We start from the raw sequence: 24,009 nt of genomic DNA, 5'->3' as shown, positions 1-24,009 counted from the left end.
TTCTTCAGTACTCCCTATTTTTTCTTCAGTTTGCTTCTTTTTAAAGTTACTCTAAAGTTATTTTTTTCGTAACGTACGTGGTGCATTTGACAAGACAGAGCTGAAAACGGCTCGTGCTGCGTGTCACTGCTTCCGCTCCGGTCGGGGTTCTTTTTCCCCCCTCTCTCTTTCCTCTTCCTGAGGAGGATCCACTCCCTCTTTCCTATTCACTCTCTCTCTTTCTTTACATTTTTTAATCACAATTGTCTATTTTTTAAATATATTTTAATAATTTTCTAAATTCTTTTTTCTATTTTGCATGTTTTGTTTTTGTGAAGTGCCCCGTGATTTTTATCTTGAGAGGCGCTATAGAAAAGATTTTTTCTTCTCTCTCTCTTAATTCATGCACTTAAATATTAATGTTCTGATTTTATTGAAAACTTGTTCTGTAATAGTTCCTTTACTATTGTGATCAAAAACATTTAATCTCAACTCTGAGGCTGCTCTGTAAATAGTTTTCAAATAAACAATGCACATGGCAACTTCTGATCAGACTTAAAATAACGCATTAATGTAAACCACACCCACTTTCAGTTAAACTACACCCACTTCCGGGTTAGGCCACGCCCACTCCGAGTACAGATACAGATACAGATAATTTAGATGGTTGAACAGATACAGATAGTGGTGTACTCGCTCATCTCTAGTGATTAGATATCCGCTGATGCAGCACTGAACCAGCTCATGCACACCTAAACCTTAAAGTTTCACTATTTATAACCTTCCCCTTACCCTCATCCTAACCTTAACCCTCTTGCCACCTAAAACGTTACTCTCACTGTGATCAAGCTTTTGTTTCCCATGCATTCTGACTCTGACAGTCAGTCTGACTGTCAATTTTCGTATTTGCCGCTCAAGAGGAACGTTAGAACATACCATCTGGCGAGGGAGAGGTTACAAATACCCTCTACTTTTAACCTCCACCGTGGTAGTTGAAACCTCCCCCTCACGTTGGCTCGGTCCAAACTCGACCAATCACGAGGCGGCTCCCTCCGTTCACTTCATAGAGCCGGCTTTTAGAGCGACCGACACATCACCAACGTGTTCGCTAGCAAGATGGTTAAGGTTAGGATAGGGGTCAGGGGAAGGTTAAATAAGAGGATAAGGTTAGGGTGAGGTACAATGAGCTTGTTTGGTGCCCTGGCTGCGGACATCCCATTGCGTCAGTGTAACGCTGCATTGGGATTTGCAGTCAAATAAGGGAAAAACCCCTTTTCGCACATAAGTAACGAGGGGCATTTTTGGCGTCAGGGGTCTGACGTGGAGGGTGGCTGACCAAGCGTTTGTTTTTGACGTGCTGGGAGTGAGAATGTGTTGTTCAGATGCTATCTTGCCGTTCTACATACCCTTGAGGGAGACCTCCGTTGTAGATCCAGAATGCCAGGTCCTCGGACCCCCCCTTTGGTACCGGAGCCGATGAAACAGCGTACGGTACGACAGACTAGTCTTGGATTGCCTCCAGGTAAGCAGCAGGTGTTTGACAGCGCCAGCGGGGACCCTGAAGGGTCAGTGAGTTCAGCTTTTACTCTGAAGGAGCGTTGCATTCAGGTGTAGCTTGCAACAGGTTTTATCATCCAGCTTGTCAAGGTTCTTTGTGGTTAAAAAGTTACGAGTGGCCGGCTCAAAACTCTAGAACATTTTAACTGAGTTAAGGGTGACGTGGGAATTAGTTTTATAATTCAGATGTTTTGATTTATGCTCGAATCAGAATTTGACAAGAAAATAAACACCGCACAGACCACGCCACGTGTCAGAAAGGAAAGCTCTGATTGGAGAGACAAAAAGAACGTGTCATGTGATTTTAACATTACTTGTGATAGGAGTGTCTAGTGCTTCTGTACCAAGTTAATTCTTATACAAAACTACTGATTAGAGTATAATATCAAGTAATTAATATTCTCATTTCACAGATTGACTGAACATTGAGCTTCACATGATTATTTGACTAACAGACGTTATTTAAGTATTTAATAGAGTTCTTCTGATCTTCTCTTGTGCTGTAGGGGGAGGCAAATAGCTAATTAAAACAGTTTAGATGCAGAGGCATCAAAGGCCTTGAGCAATATCTCAAGGAGATTAGTTCTTCATGAGGAGAGAGGGGAAATTACCTTTAGGTGGAAAACAGTCCCTTCATGACGCTACATAATGAAACTTGGCTCAAGATCTGTACCGAAGGCTGAGAGATGTGTTTGCTAGCTTCATATTGCTATTGTGATGCTGTGTGGTAGAAGACTAACCACAATATAAAGAATAAGTCCACAAATTTTGGGTGAGGGTGAAAAACAATTATGGTTAAAGGTAAATAAAAAGGCACAGCAGGAAAGCCAGCTGGTACTCCTGGAGAGGAGATGTAGCGGGGAGGTCTGAGAACAGAGGGAGTTAGTTCTGGAACTTATGGTTCGTGAGGGGAGGGGGTCCGGTCTGGGGTGAACTCACATGTCACTCCAAGAGGTGGAAGTGAAGTGTCCGAACGAGGGCCGAGGGAGCTGAGCACAGGAAGGTCCGAGGTAATAGTGGACGGTTGAGAGAGGGAGGTCAGGGACAAGCTGAAAGACATCAGGGTGAGTGTCCAAGTTGAAAAGACATCCAGTTGTCGGTGTGGTTGAGATCTGAAATGATGAGAAAGAGGGTGGCAGGTATTAAAAGGTTTAGCAACGAGAACTTGAAGACTAGAATTTAAATACAACAAGCTTTTCTTGAGAGGTGGCTGAGCTTGTCTGGTACCCAGGTGAGCTAATCATCCAGCAAATGAAGATGTCTTTCAGTAGCTTATATCCCTGGCTGGCTGATGAGATGATGGTCTGCAGCTGGTCCCACTCCCAGACACGTCCACCTGCAGAAGAAGGCTCAGACCTGATTAGAACTTTCCCCAGACCGTGACAGCTGTGACCTCCAGCAGTGGATCGACTCCCAAAAGGCATTAGTTGTACATCTAGTGGTTACCTTTCGTGAGTTTCATTAAAATCCAGCCACTTGTGAGATAATTTGCTAAAACAAGGAGCAAATGAACACATGAGCACAACTGAACCCGTTTCACCTTTTGGTGATGAGATTCTAACACTTTATTGGCTAGCACCTATGCTGGCATTCTCCATCTTTGCTCCACAGATGTGTTAAAATTTAAAATTCACCTTAATGATAGTTATGTGTTGCTTCTAGATCACCGGACAACAGCAGAGGAGCAGGAGTCATAAGTTTCCATCTCCTGCTTCTCCTCCTTCAGGTTTCGATCAGCTCTTCTCCCCCACCCCACCACTCAGTCACGCTTTGGTTCAGACATCAAGTCTGAGTCTCCAGAACAGATGTGACTTATCAGGGTCCGTCTCCAGAAGCCCACCCACCTCCATCCTCCCATAGCAACACCTCACAGCACATTTACACTTTACCATTAGCATGGATCATCCAAAGAAACGGTAGGTTGCACTAATAACACCACACGCTGTTCCAGTAAAGCACCTCTCCTTTAACATCGTGAGGACTCATCCAGGGTTTTTCATGTCAAGAGGTTTGAGTGGTGGTTCTGACTAAACTGGTCTCATGGTGACCTTTGAACTCTGTGTTTTTTAAAGACAAAGGAGATTTAAAATTTTTTATTTTTTTTGTTAGGCAGGTTTATTGATGGTGATAAAATAATGTTTTACTTAATTTTAGCCACAATCGGTTCTGACGCAGTTTCCAAAGTTAATGGAAACTGATTATGAACGCTGAACAAGGCAACAGACAGCATCACTTACTCTCCTTTTGGGTATAAAAAGCTAAGGCCACTGGGATGCAACAAGTTGATCACCCTTCATTAAAGTCTGTAAATCAATAAGCAACAGCTCATGACTCCTCTGCATCACCCCATGTCTCCAGCTTATTTATGGGTGGCATGAAACTACTTAAACTGTGTTAAGAGCACAGAGACAAGGTGTGATATGAGAAATCAAAGATAGAAGGCATTTGCGTCATTACTTCTAGATGCAGTCTGTACATTTGGTTCTGGTTAAGAGCAATTTCTGGAACACATAATGCTACATTGAGCTCCTCCACTCATTTACAGAAGAAATGCAAATCAAAGAGATGCAGAAACAAAATGAGGAGAAAATAAAATCATGCTTTCATCTAAGTGGTACAAAACAAGATTTACTGTCACTATACAGCAGAACAGTCTTAAAGTTCTCTTTAGAACCAATTGTTCCTGCAACAATTAACTCTTTAGACCAAATAAGGAAACTATAATTCAAACAATGAATAAAGGTTGCGTGCACCTGCTGAAAAAAAAGAGAAAACACGCAATCAGTGTTGTTACTGAAGAAATCCTATTCAATTAACCAAAGACCTTCTGTTCTATTGTTTCTTTATTTTATTTTATTTTAATTTTTTTGTTAAGCGCCTCGTGATTTTTATCATGAGAGGAGCTAAATAAAAAATCGTCGTCGTCTTCTTCTTCTTCCTTTCTGATATCACTGTGTTCATAGGCCAAGTTTATTATTCTTTTATTATTAAGAAAAGCAATTATAAAATTGTATCTGGAACATTTAAAACAATAAGAATTTCATGAAATGTTCAAGATTTGTGTCACTTGTTTGAGAATGAAAACCTTAAAGGTTAGGGGTGTCTGACTCCAGGGCTCGAGGGCTGCTGTCCTACATGTTTTAGTTGTTTCTCTGCTCCAGCACACCTGGTTTGAATCAATGGGAATTCTACAGAACAGGTAATTCAACTATTGACTCAGGTGTGTTAGAGAAACAACAAAAAAACTATGCATAAATTAACAACAGGTAGTTTTCTAAACTTGAAGCAAGAGCTTTAGCATTGATCTCAGCTATTGTTGGGTTAGAAACATGACCAGTTTTATATTTGACACCACTCTGCAGTCCTCTGACCAGAAACTACACTAGATAGATTTGTGGAGCAGGTAGGCATGCTAGGGGGCGCTCTTTACTCGCTTTACTGCTTTTATCAGTGATGCTAGCAATTAGCATTTTCAGTTTGTTGATCGCCAAAAAATAGTACAAGAAGAAAAAGAAGACTGCTTTTTCTGTTCGTATCATGGTGGAGCATGGAAGCAAAAGTAAGAGAGTAATGTCTTTGGAGGTGAAGCAAAGAGCTGAAACCAGAGTGAACATCGGTGCGGTCTACACTAGTTTGAGGGAGCTAAAGGAGGCTACAAAATCACGGACTGATGGTGACCTGGCTTTGTTGCTACTGGACTTGTCAGTAATAATATTTTTGCCCAGCAGTGTGGATCTTTTTACTTTGTGGTTTTTGTAGTGTTAGTTGGCTCACATTAGTGTTAGCTTGTTGTTAGTACTAGCTATGCCTACAGCAAGATTTTGTACAATTTTCAGCTAGTAGGACAGTGGAGCAGGAAACTGCTCACTGTTACTTTAAATGGTGAGCATTTATTGAGTAAAATCTCCACAAAAAACAATCCAACCATTAATATGATTGAGTGAAAACAAGAAATGACTTCAAAACACCAGTTCAGTCACAAAGTCCAACTGTCTGTAACCCTTTTAAACTTTCTACAGTGAAGTTCTACTTGTGTATTACAGCTCTGAAGGGGGCGGGGTTTCCCCCACCGTTTCAGAAAATCTCTGTTGTTGTTGGGGAAAGTTTTATTATTCTTTTTCCAACTTCCAAAAGTGATAGCAGCATACTATTCCTGCTTATTTTTTTACTGCTGTGGTGTAACAAAATGTTCGAGAATCAAGACCAAATCACACAAAAATATGTGTGTGTTTCAGAGCTTTTAAATGTGTGTGCTCCAGTTAGTAGTCACACTAACTGGAGCACCAAATGAGATTGTTTTGTGCATTTGTTGTAAAAGTACAACTGCAAAGACGCCATTCCTGCCAACGCAACAAGAAATATTTTTGAGATGTGCTGACCAGTTCATAGTCACTGATCTACAAAGAAAACACATTAGAAAAAAGAACTATTTCTAAAACATTTCTTCATTATACTGTCGTCCCCCTCCTCTCTTTGTTTCCTCTTCCTCCTTTCCTGTTGACTTCTATTTCTGTGCCGTTTGGGATTAAAAACAAAAAAAAGCTATTCAAGTAAATTCTTTATTTCAGGTGGAGCTCATAGTTGAAGCTGTAACACTAAGGCTTGTTTTTGGCTCTTTACACAGTGTGTGTGTGTGTGTGTGTGTGTGTGTGTGTGTGTGTGTGTGTGTGTGTGTGTGTGTGTGTGTGTGTGTGTGTGTGTGTGTTGGGGGGTATTATTATTGTGGTCATATTTGTCAAAAGAAGACACATCAGACTGAGCAATTTATACCTGACCCCTGCTTAACTCCCTTCATAATACAATCCTACACCCTCATGGGACAATTGTCGCCGCTCTCATCCCGGTTTAGACACATCTTTTTCCTCCTGAGAGAATACAATATTCACAGTCATATTTGCAGAAGAGAAAAGTCATTACTGTCCAATGTTCTAACACAAGCCTCTTGTGTAACAAGTAGAAGCCTGGAGGTGCTATTTTATTCAGCTGATTCACACATAAAATCTCTGCTGTGATGATGTAAGCCAGCTGCAGCCTCTCAAGCATTATGCGCACACACACACACACACACACACAAACACACACACACACACACACACACACACACACACACACACACACACACACACACATGTCAGTAATCTAAACAAGCGCTCGTGCCACATTATAGGATGTCAGAGCAGCAGAGATACACAACCTTCATGACATATCTCATAATGACTTGGTTCTCTCAAACAGGGGAACAAAGGCTGTGGACGGAACTGAACGAAGCCCAAAGGGAACGTTGCGCCTGAGCTCTTCATCACTCCAGTGTGGGAGTGGGCGGGGAGCAGAGGTGATACAAGCTCAGGCATTGGCAAATTCTTATTTTCCCACTTGCAAAAGTCTACAGTTCAGTGGCTTATTTATTTTTAGCAACTGGAGACTTCCTATTTGCTCCAGTGGTAAACACAACATGACCTAGAATCAACTGCAAGAAGCGTCTGTAGTCAGGGCCTCATGCTCAGTTTCTGCTTTCATGTGGAAGGGAGAGACTTGAGGGCATTTTACTTCTGACTGTTTTGATGCATTTGTCCTTTTGTTAGCCAGTTTTGCGCTCCGTTATTTGTACTTTTCCTTTGATTAGTCAAAATTTGAAGAGTTGAAGCCGTCTGACCTGCCTCCAATCAGCAGTGACTAAAGACCCCTGGTTATTTTCATAGGTTATCTGTAATTAAAATGTCACAGTCACTGATTATCCAGCATTGTACTTGTGTTCCTGATGCGAATACCTTGATGTCTAAAAGAAAAATTCACTGATTAAAATTTTTTCCTAATTTTCAAAATACAGTTAGACTTTCAGGTCAATCATGAAAGATCAGGCAGGTTGAAATGAAGTCTGTTGAAGGTAGACCTGTTCCACTGGATCAGCGTATACAGTCTACAAACCACATGTGATGTCACTAACGAGCCACCCTATCCACCTTATTCAATCAATCAATCAATCATCAATCAATCAATCAATCAATCAATCAATCAATCAATCAATCAAAGCTTTATTTATAAAGCACCTTCCACAACCCTGTCAGGAAGCCCAAGGCGCTGAACATGGTACAGTAGAAAAGTATTCCTGGACCATGTAGAAATAATTATGCAAGCAACATTCGATGAGATACCGGAAGTAGCATATACCCCCTGGCTTGCATGGACATTTTAGGACCTACCCAGGTCTCAAGTGTCAGACATCAGGTCACTGAGAAAAATACAATAAGGTTCCATTCAAAAACCCTATCCAACATCTGATAACATCAGACAAAAGGTCTCAGGAAAAAGTCTTGTTGTCTGAGTTTTTCCTGAGACTTTTTTGTCTGATGCTGTTTAGTCTGACTAAATAGTTTTTTTTCTCCATCGTCTGATTTCTGACACAAGATCTGAGGATGTCCTAAAATGTACACCGTAATGGAGAGGTTTCGTTTCTTGTAGCAGTTTATGTGAACATTTCAAGAAGATTTTTAAAACCATTTGCTGCTGAAAAATGTACTCAAGTGGCTTGGGAACATGTTGCACTTATCACATTTGTACTAAAAAGCAGAGAACGTTGAATTTATGGCTTCAAGAGCAATGTCTGGATCATGCAGTCCCTTTTTGCTGTACATCAGTGCACGAGGACCTGGTCTTTCGCTGTCTGACTGCATTTTCAACCTGAAATAAAAATAATATACACAGACTTTAGTCTCTAAAAAGGACTTTTAACAAGCTGTTACAACCCAGCTCATGATATTGCAACATAAGGAGGAAGGCAGGACACATTGTGTGAGTTAAGAAGTATTTTTATTAAAATTTGGTCTCCAAAAGGCCTCACCAAAAATGCCACACTAGCAAGAGCTCCCAAAGGTGCTCCTTCTAATCAGTCTCATCTCTCTGGAGTTGCGCCAAGCAGCTTTTTATGCTGCACCTACAGGGGCAGCCACTCAATTATAGGTTTAACACAGCCAGACCAATGATGAAGCAGAGGGGTGTTGGTAGGGACATCTAAATAAGCCATCAGCCCGTCCCACTGGTACAGCAGCATTTGTTTGCCAGTGTCCTTGGGTGCTTTGTTTCTCACGTTGACGGGGCCGTAACACCTCACCTCTCAAAAGAGTTCCTCCAGGAACTCACAAGGACGAATCCCTTCTGGTCCAGTCCAGACCACCAAGCCCATTAAAACCAGAGAGAGGGGGTAGAGAGAAACAAGCAGCCCACAAACGCACACCAGCAAACAACATCAACAGTTAAAATTAAAGTGATAGACCAGTCAAACTGAACAAAAGAAGAGTGATCACATAGACCTGCCGACATAGGGCCGTAGGATGGACCACCCTCTACCCTAAGCTAACAGGACACTAAACCCAACAGAAATAAAGCCACAAAAACCAGACTGCCGGGCCCACCACAAAAGAACAACAACAGAATTGATTTTAGAACTAAATACTCTCATTATATAGTTCAGACCTATAACCTTGCCCTGCAAGGGGAATTCTCGCGGAATTTGGAGTTTTCCAAAATCAGGAGAATTCATCTTGTACCGCTCCAGTTCAAACCATTCCACCTCCAGCCCAAAATAGACCGGACCAGTCATGTGTCAGTACTGTGCTGCAGGCTGGGAGTTAGTGTAGACTATAGTATCAAGCGGCCGGCTAAGCCTTACAAACATGGCCGAGCTGGTTGATGCTAACAGCAAACAATAGTCACGGTCGAAGGTCTTAAATAGGTTAAAATATATGTAACAGAAAATTCCCTAAAAATCCATTCAAATATATTTGTTAATGTCTACAGTCACATGCATAATTGTTATTTTGACAACAAGTTACATGCAGTTCAACATATAGCTTGATGTGAAAACTGGTAAGGCCTTACATGCTGGGGACCTGGGTTTATATCCAGGCAAGGATATATAAGTTTTGTATTCTGATGGCATATGCAAATGCTTTTTATTCCACTAGCAAGACGACAGCTTCTGCAAATGATCTACATATATTCACAGGACATGGACAGACGGCCCTCTAATCCTTGAGAGCAGGGTGCGATTTGATGGGGGGATGGGGGGATGGGGAGACCCCCCCCCCCCCCTCTGCTTTTGATGTCCCTCCCTCTGGTCATGAAACGTTAATCCTTGGGGGGGGATACATTTATTTTTTTGTTGTTTCTTTCTATAGGAGGATCTTTTGTGACGTCCAGTGCTTTAGTACCGGGACTTTTTTCCGGGGTGTGATGGCCAGGGTAGTTTTTCCGGTCATTCATTAGTCGAAATCTATTAGTCGCTCTGTCCTGCCTGTCCTGAACCGTGCAGCTACTTCGGGGTCACACACATACACTCCACACTAGCAGATTGTCTCCAAACTCTTTATTCAGTCCCTCGGACAGTCCTTGATCCACAGGTCCAACTTAATTTATGTGGAAAATGATGCCTCCTCTACGTCTGCTACCTGTATATGTAGAGGAGGAAGACGTCTGATTATTGATGCGATTCACTTGCTGTTGTGCTCCCGCTGCCACGTCTGCTGCTGCTACCCGGCAGACGCGCTCCTCCTGGCGCAGCGCCACAGACACAAAATGGCTGTGTTCGAGGTGAGCCAGTTCTACCCAGATTTGATCACCAGTGATCGGCACAGGTTAGATTTGTGTTAGACTTAACGCCCGCTTGCTCTGACGTCATGCCTACGTTGGCAACGAGAACCTCGTAAGATCAAGTCGGCCGCAGATTTTGGAGCAAAGCGCTGCAGTTGCTCTCCACCGGCTGCAAAACCTAGGCCATGATGGGAAATGCCTCGCTCTCACCTGATCTAAGATCTAAATGGTTCACATTTTGATCCAAAAATTCTGTGGTAGTATGCGAAATGTTAGTTGGTCATACGTATTCTGTAAATCATGTTACGTTGATTATGACAACTACCGTAAATCCTCTAATACAAGCCGGTATTCAATTAAAGGCCGGGGTCTCCAATTTTGGCCGGTGTCGGAGTCGGCGGAGGTGAATAATGGCTGGTATTTTATTGTGGCCGGGTGGAATGTGGTAACAAGCAAGTACGGGGGCGGTTGTGTCATCGTCTCACTATTGATTTGCCAGTGATAGACCGTGAAGGTAACTTTAACCGTGCGGAGACGAAGAGGAGGCGAAAATTTGATATCAAGTTCAAAGAGAACGCGCTGATTATGCTGCAGAACACTCTGGGGAGCAGTAGCAGGGGTTGTATGAACTAGTCGACTTCACTATAGTGACTTTTTATGCCTGTCGTCGACTAGTCGCTGTCACATGATAATGACCGGCAAGATGCAGCCCTCGGAAAAGACAGCAACCTGCTGTCAGCAGGTGACAAGCTCCTGCGCTCGGGGGGTGGGGTGGGGGTGGGGGGGGGGGGGGGGGGGGGGGGACACGCTGTGCCAGAGTGTCCGTACTGACACGCGATCGTTCATGTCGGCTCATTTCCTTTCATGTTTTCTGTCTTTTATTTGCACCTGATGCGTTTTGCTGTGGAGCGGGGCGCATCAACTTATCATCCGGTGACACACCGATCACTGATGCGGCCACCAAGCAGCTCGCACTCCGCTGTTTTTGCGGTCGGTAGATCTTTTAGAACTGCAGTTCAAAGGTAACTCATAAGGTGAATAGATATGAACCCAGGTAGCAGTTTTTCTTTAGGACTGAGAGGAGATGCAGGAAGATAATAAACAGACAGGACAGAAAAATAGTCAAATAAAAACAAGTTAGTTTTTGTACCTGGTTGTTGCAACAAACAGACACCATTGAAGGTAATCAGAAGTGAGGAACAGAAAATGAAATAATTATTTTAATGTTTAGAGCAGCAGGAACTCCGAGACGCTGCAGGTGCATCAGTGAGTTTGCGGCCGCTGCGCAGGGGGAGGGGGGAGAGGGCTGAAGCAGAAACTACCGTTGTTAAAAGAAATGTGTTTAACTTTGAAAATGTGGGCGCAATTTTAATTGTCAAAAACTCCAGTGAACCATCAGTTCATTTTGCTCAAATAGAAATAGAGGCCTGCCTCTAATACTGGCCCTCCTTCCAATAAAGGCCTGGAGCTTGATGAGCTTGGGTCAAATACAGGCCCGGGCCTGTATTAGAGGATTTACGGTATATAGTCCATAAAGAGAAATGTGATTTGTTTTAAAGTTTTCTTTTGTCACATTTCCTAAAAGCACACAAAAAATCTACAGCTGATAACCTTTATTCATATTACATATGATATCTTCATATGCACATGTCTACAAAATATGATATCCACAAGCATGTGAAGCATGTGAGGAATGTGATTCAGTTGCTAACAGGCACCATAAGTTTACACTATTATGAACGCTAACGCAATATCTTCAGCTACCGTCATCCGCAAGCTACGTGTAGGGAAATCAGAGGGAAATCTATCCTACTTAAACGCCGGCTTTTAGCCACTCCCCCTGCTGCGTCCATCTGCTTTCATCTGTTTTCCAGGTGAGGCACTGCTCATCTCGAATACTCTCTCTGCACAAAGGGTACATCACTGCCGTGAAGTGTGCCGCGCAGACAGCACTCTCAGCTCAGACGAGAGGAGAGAATAAAAAGAGACACTGCAAATTGGACCGACGTTTTTCATCCTCCCAGAGCTCGAACGGGCTTTAATAACTTTAATTTTGTTTTCAATATGTTTATCTCTAAACCCCCTCCTATCTTCGGATGGTAAAGTGTTTATATATCTGGGATTTTGTATATAAAGTTTCTTAGAAGTGTAATCGCATATTGATTGTGGGCCATATTGTGTCTGTTTTTGCCAACCAACCATTTGTTTATGCACAAAAAGATGAAAAAAGACGTCAATTGTAGGGTTTGGCAAACTGAGTGCTTTAAGAGCTCAATATATATATTACCTCTACTTATGACCAATAAGCTGTGATGCTCTATTTAAATATAGAATATCAACCCTGCTTGGTCTTTACTGTGTTTAATCAGAAGATTCTAGGATTCTTGCTTTAACAGGGGATTGTACATACTTCGTTTTGATTCAGAAAACAGTCAGGTTTATAAAAGTAAGAATGTATTTTACCAACAATTAAAACATGACAAGTTAACTAACATTTTACTGTGATGGATGGAACTAAAGGTGATGTATGAAACCTATGTGTGAATGCGATGTTAGTCAGAACTTCCGTGTCTAGGAGAGCTGAGTTCTGGATGTAAAAGAATTAGGTTTGCCTTAAGCTATGAAGTTGTTATTATCAAAGGCACATCAGACGCCATCTGTGTGTCTACTTCACCCGTTTTCGGAGACCCTCTTGGTGGATCCGAAGGTTAGAGAGGTTGGCTGACCTCTGGCACCGGAGGGCTGCAGAACACCGTGGCACCGACTCTTCAGTGCAGAGATGTCTCGGGTCACGACAGATGGATGGAACCGTGCGTCTGGGACTTTGAAGGAGTCTAAACAATATCAGCTCGTTCTGCAGGAACTGTTTGCTGTGTCAGCTTCGCAGGTGCAAAAAGATTTTGACGACGTGTCAAAATCTTTTATGTTAAAGAGGTGTTGCTTTAGATGGCCAGTCTGAAGCTTTCTCTAGAACTCAGGAATCGCATGAGTGATCCATTTTTAATATTCTCATGTTATGATTGTGTAGCTAACCAAAGGTTGACAGGTTTGAGGAATGTTATCAAGAATCACAGAAACACGCCAACTTTGATACCGGATGCTCTGACTGGGGTAAAAGGCTATTTATGTGTCATGGGTTTAACTTGACCTTACTTTGTCCTTGTGTGAGTGCAAATGTTTATGACCTTGTCATGTAAACATGCTGAAACGTATTTCGATCACTTTAATCTTAACATTCATTTCAAACTTCAATCACTGAGCACAGATTAATGAAGCATTTCATTATATTATAATTATTATAAGTAGCAACAAACAAACATTTATTTAATGATTATCTAGCTTGTAAGTTGTAGAAGTTCATATTTGATTTAGGAAATCATTCTTTGATTTAGCAACTGATCCTGGCTGCAAGTGTTCCTTACATGGAGGCATGACGAATCCTGAAAGGTTGGACCTTGAGGAGAGAACATTATTGTTGACATTTCGTTGTCTGTGTTCAGAGCTGCAGGCTCTGAGCTCCAGCTGGTGGGATGAAGGCAGGCCAATTTAAAGGGAACACATGCAGTATTGTGTCGCCTTTTTGACCAGATGTTCATTGGTCAAACTGTACCAAAAACTGACCATTGCTGGACGTTACACAACGTAACTCTCCTTTTTTGTTTTGTTTTTTCTCTGTCAGTTTCATAAGGGGAAACCTATGAACAAAATACCCTGCAATCAGTGTACAAAAGCAAGTTGTAATTTTCTTAAATAAAAAGTGAAAAAATTGCATCTTTTTGCTTTTAGTCGCTTTACTGCTGTAAAAAAACACTGGAAAATGAAGTTAAATAGTTTAATTTTGTGCAGTAATGACAGCAGTTCTAGAGTGCCTCATTTACACAAATCATATATAAAATTACTGCATAAACTAAAAACAATGATCATTGAAATAACTGTCCATTTACCATTTGCTATTCAGTTACTTCCATCATTTGTTCTACTACAGCTCACATTAATCTGCAGAGTCTCGGGTTTGAACTTTGCTAATTAGATCAGAGTAAATCCTCCATCACCGGAGCAGACTGGACACCAACAGGCTTGTATTCTAAGCTCAAGCTGGGTATGGAAGAAGAATTGCCTAAAACACATCTGAAAAGATCCAGTCTGCAGAACTGATTTTATATTTCTCTGCAAAGCAATTCTGGTTAAATAAAAAAATTAAACTGGAAATGTTTCAAAACTTATTTGGGCCATTTCTGATTCAGAATACATTTTAATAAATGTTAAAATTAGAAAAATTCCAGTCACAAGACAATAGCATCCTCTGGGAGCCCTACTAGCTGATTCATGGCCCAGGAACAAAAGACAATTGAACAACCAAAGGCTCTAAATCAAGTGTTTGTAGTTTAAATCAGTTAAGAGGAGGACCAGCAACAAGAACACATGATGTAATGAGATGCTGCTCACCAAGTAATCAATAACAACCACAGACTGATAAACATGAAACTGTGAAAAGCATTTTCTCCTCCCGTCACCTTGTGGGACTTCACTTTGGCAATGAGGGACGGTGGGACTCATCTGGCCCTGGGTGGCCGCGTCAGACCTCTTTTCCAGCTGCTGACTAAATGCTCCTGGTTCTGTAAACATGAACAAATGTGTCCTACAGGAGTGCCTGCCCTGCAGCTCCCCTGTGTCTCAAACTAATGAATTTTTAAAGACAGCATCAATCAAACTGCAGGCCAGATCAATAGACCACAGAATGGATTTCATTAGAGCTGTGGAGGAAGGTTTTGGTCCAAACATTGCCTCCATGCAGCGGTTTTATCAAGTGTACTTTTACTTCATTCAAGTCAGTTATGGAGTAGCAGAATATGGAGAATTAAAGGCCCCATGTGTGAAATCCGTTTAAATCATGATGAAAAAATGTGACTCTTTAGCGCCTTGCAGTTCAGAGAAAGTATTGCAGCTACGGTGGCTCACCCATGAGTTTGACTGTATAATCAATTTCCAACCTGTGTAGCCTAACCCACACAAAGCTTAAAATAAGCTACTCAACCTTTTTATAAAAGCATTTACAATTATGAATGTTTATCAACCAACCAGTTCTGAAGGAAGCAAGCTAGTTCTGTTCTTGAAGCTGTCACGATTCACACACGGAGGAGGGGTGACGTCAGCCGGGAGGTCAGGTGTTGTGAGAAATAGTGTTCCCCTCAAATATTCTGTCCCCTTGTGTCGGGAGATCACACTTCTGGCTATTTTCACAACATTTGTGATAAACTTTTACAGGAAAATGATGTAATGTAATGTAATGTAATAATGTTATGCTTGTGATTTTTTATCTGTATTTCCTCTTAAAAACAATAAAAAGATACAGTAAAAACTTTCTCGTTCACTCTTTGCAGCAAGCTTATTTTTTCATTTTTTAAAGTTATGTAAAAAGATGTAATCTCACTCAGTTTAACATCTTTCATTTGAGGTAAATGTCCTCATAATGGACAAACATTTCTGTGGATTTGGAAATATTTGCTCTTGACTGCCTAAAGGAAACAGAATATTTCAGGGGAACATAATTTACCACAACACCCATTTCACATGGATCACGGTGCCTCGATGTAAACAAACTGGCTGCCGCTACCAGCTTATATGGATATGGAGCGATCACTGGCTGATCGTTGGCAACGGCTGGTGAAGGAGTGTTGGTGAGCCGGGGACACGATGGACATCAAGTAAACAATGCTGACTTACCAACCAGCTAATCGTGGCTCACGGCTGGCGTAGTGGAGATCAGCGTCACGAGCTACTAGTTAGCCATGGCTAGAGCTGGGGAGACGCTGTGTATGCTGTGTGTAAACTTCCACGGATTACCAGTAAAAGGAGACCAAAGTCTAAAGGTAACGTTTGAGAAGAAGCCCTCTGAGTCGGAGCATCTCTGTAACACGTGGAGAACTACATCATCGTTAGTAAAGTGTTGTGGAGACAAGGTAAACAACGCTGCTTTAGCCACTGGCTAGCGGACGAGCACTGGAGCATGTTGGGCGAGACAAGAGGTTGCAGGAAGAGAGGACACTTGAGTAGAAGTACTTTGGAACGGACATGTTGGGACTGGATCGGGAGTTCTGGTATTGAGAGAAGACCTATTAATAACTCGAGGTGAGTTTGGGAGTCAGAGACACTAATCGGAGGCTGGCGTCCAGATAATAGCGGGCAGGGGTTTGAACATATGCAGCTTCCTTGTGTTGAACATGATGATGAACTGACAAATTGTATGTGTCTTTTGATTTATTTGTTTTTTATTAAAACTTACAAGTACAGCAACGGTGTAGCAATTCTTTTCTATTTCTTAGTTGAATTACAAGACTCCATGCTTCCAGGGCGCACTGCTGCCCTCTGCTGGTTCTTTCAGGTTACAGTCATAGTCCAAACGGGTAACGTGGAGCTCGTACGTCCCTAAACAGCTACTGTATTTAAAGATGGTGGATGACCATGGAGCCTCGACCACAGTTTATGTATATAAAAATGTACAATTTCAAGTTGAGAGTAATATTTAGAACTGATGTTGGTGAGAAATATTAGTGAAAAAGGACAAGTTTGTGAACTGGAAATACAAGATTTGACAGTAAACAGCTAAAAATATCACACAATGGGCCCTTTAACTTACAGATGAACTAATAGTGCCTAAGAAAAGATAAACTATATTATCAATACTCACTTTAGATCCTCAGTAGACACTACAGACAGCAGAAATAACGTGTTTGGGGCTCAAAATTCATGTTGATGACCGAGTTGGGGAAAAAAAAGCCTTGGAGACTACATCACTTCCAGGTCACTGAACTGTCACTCAAGAAAAACCACTGTCCTATGGGAGCCGACTTCATAGAAGTCCCACCCACCCGAAAGGGTTGTGTCAGAACTGCAACCAAAAACTCAGGGATTGCAAAGGAGAAAGCCAGAAAGTGTAAGTGCAAATCTGGCAGTGAGAGCAAAGCTCTGAGCAGCAAGAATGAAACAAAGGAAATTGATTACAGAGGCAAACAGAAAAAGGAAAAATACTTTATTACTCTTTTTATGAAGATTCAGATAGTAAGTTTTACTTTAGAAACATTTTTTTTCTTTAGTCAATATTTTTGTTGTCAATTTCTTAAATTTTGTTTCATCATCAACGTGTTTTTCTTGATCATTTTAAGAAGCTGATTCAGATCAAAAGTTTTTCTTTTGAAACAATTTTTTTTCAATGTCTTAATATTTGTTTGATCTCCAAAGTGTTTTTCTTGATTCTATTGGCACAAATCTAATCCCACAGTTACCACCCAAAGCCATAACAACACATGCATTTGCACACTTACAGATGAACTAACGTCTGACCCATTTAATCTCCAGTTTGACTGCCGAGTCAAAATGACTCAAACACTATCTGTATAGTATTAACATGCATTGGGCGTTGCACTTGTGTGAAATGAACCTATTTTATTTTATATGTTGATTACTCTTATTAAGTCAAGCACAAGAAGTTTCATACTGAAAAAAAAAACAAATACTAAAACACTTAAAACCATCGTTTTTAGATTTGTTTAAATTTGAAATGGGTCAATTTGAGCTGCAACATAACAGGAGGGTTTAACAGTGCATTGGGTTCAGTTTGTCATATTTGTATATGTAAATATTTAAAGATTTTCTATCTAAGGAAACTCAGCTGATTGCATCAAGTCACTGTCTTTTGTCAGTGACTCTACAGCAATCACCTATGCAAGCATGTAGTGATAGTGGAGAAGAAAACTCCCTTTTAACAGGAAGCAACCTCTAGCAGAACTTGGCTCAGTATAAGCAGCCATACGCCATGGCTCACTGGGGGTTTGAAAAGACAAAGCAGGCACACAAATTGGTCACAAGTTCTCTGCATGAATAGAACCAGCATGAATTGTCCTATATTGACCCTTTGCACCAACGCCACCTAATCACCTGGGTCTACCTTATTGGTTGGCCAAAAGCATGTAAACAGTGAGCAACAGGAGTACTAAACAAATGAAAAAGCCTGAAAATATTTTTGTGTTCGTTGGCATTCCTTCAAATAACACACCTAGGCAAGGCTCATAGAGAGCGGTGTGTTAACTAGCTTACGCACGTTAGCTTAAGTTCTCTCTATGGCTGTTCATCAATGTAAGCAAGTTACAGACTTTGCCCAAATTCACCCCGCTGGATGTACAACATTATGTTATAAACAGCATTTCACTTTACACCGAAGCTGATTTTTAAAAAAGTCCAAATCCCTACCAGTTATTGTTGCTGGTGGTGTCACCGAGTTCAGCTGCTGCCCTCACACCGGGATGAGACAAGATATATCTGAACGGCAACGCTCGTACTAAATATTTAATGTAATTTTAACACATGTTGTCCTACACTGGAGCAATAACATTGTAAAAAATTATGTCGCGTTTCACTGCAGTAGACAGTACCGCGCGTTCTCCGTGGTGAAATATTCATCCATCCTTCAGGATTATCAATAGTTAAAACACATCACAGTTGTCCCTGTCTTCCTCATGAAATAAAAAAAAGTTTCCGACATTGATGGATTCTCACACACCAGGATGAGACCAGATGTCTCTGAATGGATACGCTTGTACTGAACTAATAACATAATTTTAACACTCGTAATCCTACATTGGATATTGTAAGTATCTCGCATTTCACTACAGTGGACAGTACCGCACGTCCTCCATGGGGAAATATCCATTGAGCCATTAGGATTATCAATAAGTACTTTAACGTATGCATCTAACATGCCTCCATCTAAAAGGCTAGGTTATCCAGAGGTGTCTCTGTAGTTATGCTGCTATAGGCTTAGACTGCTGGAGGACACACTGACCACTTTCCACACTCGACTACACAATGTGACTTATCCACATTAATAGTAGAAGCTTATTTCCTAAGTTATTAATTATCAAAGATTATTTAAATAAATTCAAAAACAAATTTTGTGTGATTGCTATAACAGAGACTTGGCTCTAAGATGATATGATGGATGAAGTACAAATGGAAGGGTATGAATTTTATTTTGTAAATAGTAAAAATAAAAGAGGTGGTGGGGTTGCCCTGTACATTAAATCAGGTCTAAAATGTAAACTAGTTAAGGAAATGACAATGATGGAAGATAATGTTATGGAAATTGTAACGGTAGAAATCAGCAATGAAGCTGCTAAAAATACTTAAAGAGCAAGTAACGTCTAGATTAACTTTTTTTTGCTGATGAACTGTATAAATGTGTGTCTAATAGTGTTTTAAATGTGTGCATTCTTTATTTTAGCATTTTGGTGCATTTTCTTTAAAAATTAAAAATTCTGTCTAAAAACCACAGTAATGCGCCACCTTCAGCTGAAAACATAGAATTTGAGTCATTTTGAATAAATTTTAGCCAATGGCTAAAGAGTAAAGTACTACGTAAACCAGTAGAGTACTACGTAGCAGCTCCGTGCCAAAGTTATAAAAGCAACGAGCGTCTCGGCCACGCCCTGTGGCGAGTGGGAGTTGGATTTGCAAGCGAGTGTAGGAGGTCAGCGGTAGTTCAGCATTAGCATATAGCATTAGCATATCCTAGTCTTAGCATATCTTTTAGTGTTATAAATACTTATTTAGTGTTAGATTTGGCTGTTGGATATTGTAGTTTAGTTAGTGTTTGGCTGTTAGTGTAATTGGGAAAGTATTTCGGGTTTAGTGCTCCATATCATCTTAGTATTGTCATGGTCTGAGGTAATGATTTAACCCAAGACATGCAGAATCAACACACTGGAGCAGGATGTGAAAAAAATAAAGATTTATTTGGTAACTAGAACTTAGGGTGCACTGGAAATCCAGTGAATGGGTAAACGGGAGCAGCGTCTGAGGGAAGGGAAACAGAGGTGAGTCCTTGATTGAAACTGTAGTGTGGTAGAGGATGAGTTTGGTAGGAGGACTTACAGCTGTAGCGTGGTGGAGGATCTCCAGGGAGGGGTGAGCTGGGAGAGTGAATGAGTATTCCGGGGTGATGAAGATCGGCAAGGTTTTACAACCGGAGGGAAGGAGAGAGAGAGCCTGTAGTGCTGGGAGCAGTTAGTGCCGTGAGGAGGACGGGAACCGGGAGTGAAGTCCAGACGTAGTATGGTCGAGTAGTAAATCCAAAAGGTCTCAGCGAGGAGGTGGTGTATGGAAAGATGACTGAGCCTGAGACAAAACGAGAACAAAATCTGAGCAAAAGATCGCTAGCAAAAAACACGTTTCTAAAGTTCAAGGCTAAGGTTTCAAAGTTCAAAGTCTAAGTTCCGACAGTTCAAAGTCAAGGTTTCAAAATCGAGTTAACACTGTGGCTGGGACTCTACCAGTAGGCGTATTCATCCGGCGGCTTAGCAGTGTCCTCCGTCCTCCTTATGAAGGCCACCCACTGATCAGCTGATTGATTGCAGCTGCTGCTCTCTCTCCTGAAAACAGAACTCACAAGCCAGGTGATGTCATGGTGTGTGTGGAGTGCTCACCTCCCAGCTCACAACAGTACCCCCCCCCCCTCAACGGACGCCTCCAGGCGTCCTAGCCGCAGCAGCCTCATAATCCCGAATGAGGGAAGGATCCAGGATGGCAGAGCGTGGCACCCAGGAGCGTTCCTCGGGACCGTAGCCCTCCCAGTCCACAAGGTACTGCATACCCCGACCGCGGGGACGGGAGTCCAGGATCCTGCGAACAGTGTAGATCAAGTCCCCCTGGTGCAGGCGAGCCGGAGGAGGAGGTGCAGGCACGGGACAGAGAGGACTGGTGACCACAGGCTTGACCAGGGAGACGTGGAACACCGGGTGCACACGTAGGGTCCGAGGGAGATCCAGGCGGACCGTAGTGGGGGACGGAACAGCCAAAACTTTAAAGGGACCAATGAACCGGGGAGATAACTTACGGGAAGAGGCCTTCAGTGGAATGTTCCTGGACGATAACCACACAGACTGCCCTGGGACGTAGACTGGGGCCGGACGCCGTCGGCAATCAGCTACCTGCTTGTTCCTCTGTGCAGTACGATCCATGGCCGCCCTGGTGGTGGTCCAGGCACGACGGGCACAACGGAGGAATTGGGGAACGGAGGAGCCAGGCGTAGATTGTGCGGGGAAAAGCGAGGGTTGAAAACCGAGGGAAGCCTCAAACGGGGACTGACCTGTAGCCGTAGAGATGTGGCTGTTATGGGCATACTCCACCCAGGGAAGATGGGTGCTCCAGGACGACGGGTGAATGGAGCAGACACAGCGCAGCATGGCCCCCAGCTCCTGGTTCATCCGTTCGCATTGGCCGTTGGTTTGGGGGTGGTGTCCAGAGGTAAAATGGTAAATGGTAAATGGCCTGTATTTGATATAGCGCCTTCTAGAGTCCTGGAACCCCCCAAGGCGCTTTACAACACAATCAGTCACTCACCCATTCACACACACATTCACACACTGGTGGGGATGAGCTACAATGTAGCCACAGCTGCCCTGGGGCGCACTGACAGAGGCGAGGCTGCCGAGCACAGGCGCCACCAGTCCCTCCGACCACCACCAGCAGGCATTGTGGGTTAAGTGTCTTGCCCAAGGACACAACGACAGCGACAGAGTGAGCGGGACTCGAACCTGCAACCTTCCGATTACGGGGCGAGCGCTTAACTCCTGTGCCACCGTCGCCCCCTTTAGCCCCCAAGGCCTCTGCGAACTCCTTCCATACTTGGGACACGAACTGCGGACCCCGATCCGACAGGATCTCCTCCGGGATGCCATGGAGACGGAACACATGCTTAACCAGGAGCTGCGCTGTGCCTGCGGATGAAGGGAGAGATTTAAGGGGCACCAGGTGGCAAGCCTTTGAAAACCGGTCGACTATGGTAAGAATGGAGGTGAAACCGTGGGAGATGGGGAGACCACAGACGAAGTCCAGGGCGATGTGCGACCAAGGCCGTGAGGGAGTAGGCAGAGGCTGGAGTAGACCGGCTGGGAGGCGATGGTCCCCCTTGTGTTGGGAACAGGTGTGACAACCAGAAACATAGTCCTTGGTATCTTTAAAAATGGACGGCCACCAAAATGTACGTTTAATAAGGGCCACAGTGCGTGCCACCCCCGGATGTAAGGAGAACCGACCAGCATGAGCCCAGTGAATGACCTTGCCTCTAACAGATTGGGGAACAAACAGTTTACCCGGGGGGCCGTTGTCTGGACCAGGGTCAGTCTTAAGGGCCTCCAGTACGTGCTCCCGGATCTCCCAGGTGACGCTCCCTACCACACAGTTGGAGGGAAGGATGGTCGATGGTGGGTTATCCCGGTCTGGAGCATATTGTCTAGAGAGTGCGTCGGGTTTGGTATTCTTTGTACCGGGTCTGTAAGAGACCAGGAAATTAAACCGAGAAAAGAAAAGAGACCATCTGTACTGGCGTGGGTTTAAACGTTTGGCTTCCTTGAGGTAGATGAGGTTCTTATGGTCAGTCCAGATGATGAATGGTTGTTCAGCCCCCTCCAACCAATGTCTCCATTCCTCAATGGCCAGTTTCACAGCCAACAGCTCTCTGTCCCCTACGTCGTAACGGCTCTCGGTAGGTGTGAGGCGTCGTGAGAAGAACGCACAGGGATGCAGGCGTTTGTCCTCTTCAGCCACCTGGGAGAGCACAGCCCCCACACCAGTGTCCGAGGCATCCACCTCCAGTGTAAACTGACGTTGAGGGTCAGGCCGGTGTAGGATGGGTGCGTCGGCAAATCTCTTCTTCAGAACCTGAAAAGCGGATTCAGCTTCTGGGGACCAAACAAAAGCTCTGTTAATCGAGGTCAGCTGGGTCAGGGGTGCGGCGATTTGACTGAAGTTACGAATGAACCTCCGATAAAAATTAGCGAACCCCATAAACCTCTGAAGCTGCTTTCTAGTCGTCGGAGTCGGCCACTCGGTCACCGCCTGCACCTTTTCAGGATCCGCCCTCAACCTACCACCCTCAATGACAAACCCCAAAAACTTAACGGTTGGGACGTGAAATTCGCACTTCTCTGCTTTTACGTATAGTCTGTTTTCGAGAAGGCGCTGGAGAACTGCTCTCACATGCCGGACGTGTTGCTCCGGGGTCTTAGAAAAAATCAGAATGTCATCCAAGTAAACTGTGACAAAGCGGTTAAGGAAATCACCCAGCACGGAGTTAACCAGGGATTGGAAGACTGCAGGGGCGTTAGTAAGGCCGAAGGGCATCACCAGATACTCGAAGTGACCCACTGGCGTTTTAAACGCCGTCTTCCATTCATCCCCCTCCTTCACCCGAACCAGGTGGTAAGCGTTCTGGAGGTCTAGTCGGGTGAAGATGGTGGAGTCCTGTACTGGTTCGAACGTGGATGAAAGTAGAGGCAGAGGATACTTGTTTTTAACCGTGATTTGGTTCAAACCTCTATAGTCAATGCAGGGCCTGAGGGAACTGTCCTTCTTAGGCACGAAAAAGAAGCCGGCACCCAGAGGGGAGGATGACGGTCGAATAGTGCCAGCTGCAAGACAGTCCTGGATGTACTCCTCCATGCTCTCTCTCTCCGGTTTGGACAGTTGGTACAAACGGCTGGAAGGCAGAGGGGCTCCGGGTAATAGATCTATAGCACAGTCAAACGGTCTGTGTGGGGGTAATGAAGAAGCACGGTCTTTACTAAAAACAAGTTTCAGATCATGGTAAACTTGTGGTACCGTAGCCAGATCGATGTTCTCTGCAGGGGGATTGACAGGTCCACGGCTAGGCAGAGCTGCGGAGCGCAGACACAACTGCGAGCACTCTGGGCCCCATCCAATGATCTTGTTCTCCCTCCAGTCGAGAATGGGGTTGTGGCGGACAAGCCATGAATGTCCTAGCACCAGTGGAGACTGAGGGGAAGGGAACACATAAAAAGTGAGAGTCTCCACATGGTTACCTGAAACCTGAAG

The sequence above is a fragment of the Nothobranchius furzeri genome, chromosome 5 (assembly GCF_043380555.1).
Source record: "Nothobranchius furzeri strain GRZ-AD chromosome 5, NfurGRZ-RIMD1, whole genome shotgun sequence".
NCBI lineage: Eukaryota > Metazoa > Chordata > Actinopteri > Cyprinodontiformes > Nothobranchiidae > Nothobranchius > Nothobranchius furzeri.
The sequence above is the reverse complement of the archived record's forward strand: the minus strand, read 5'-3'. Positions refer to the sequence as shown.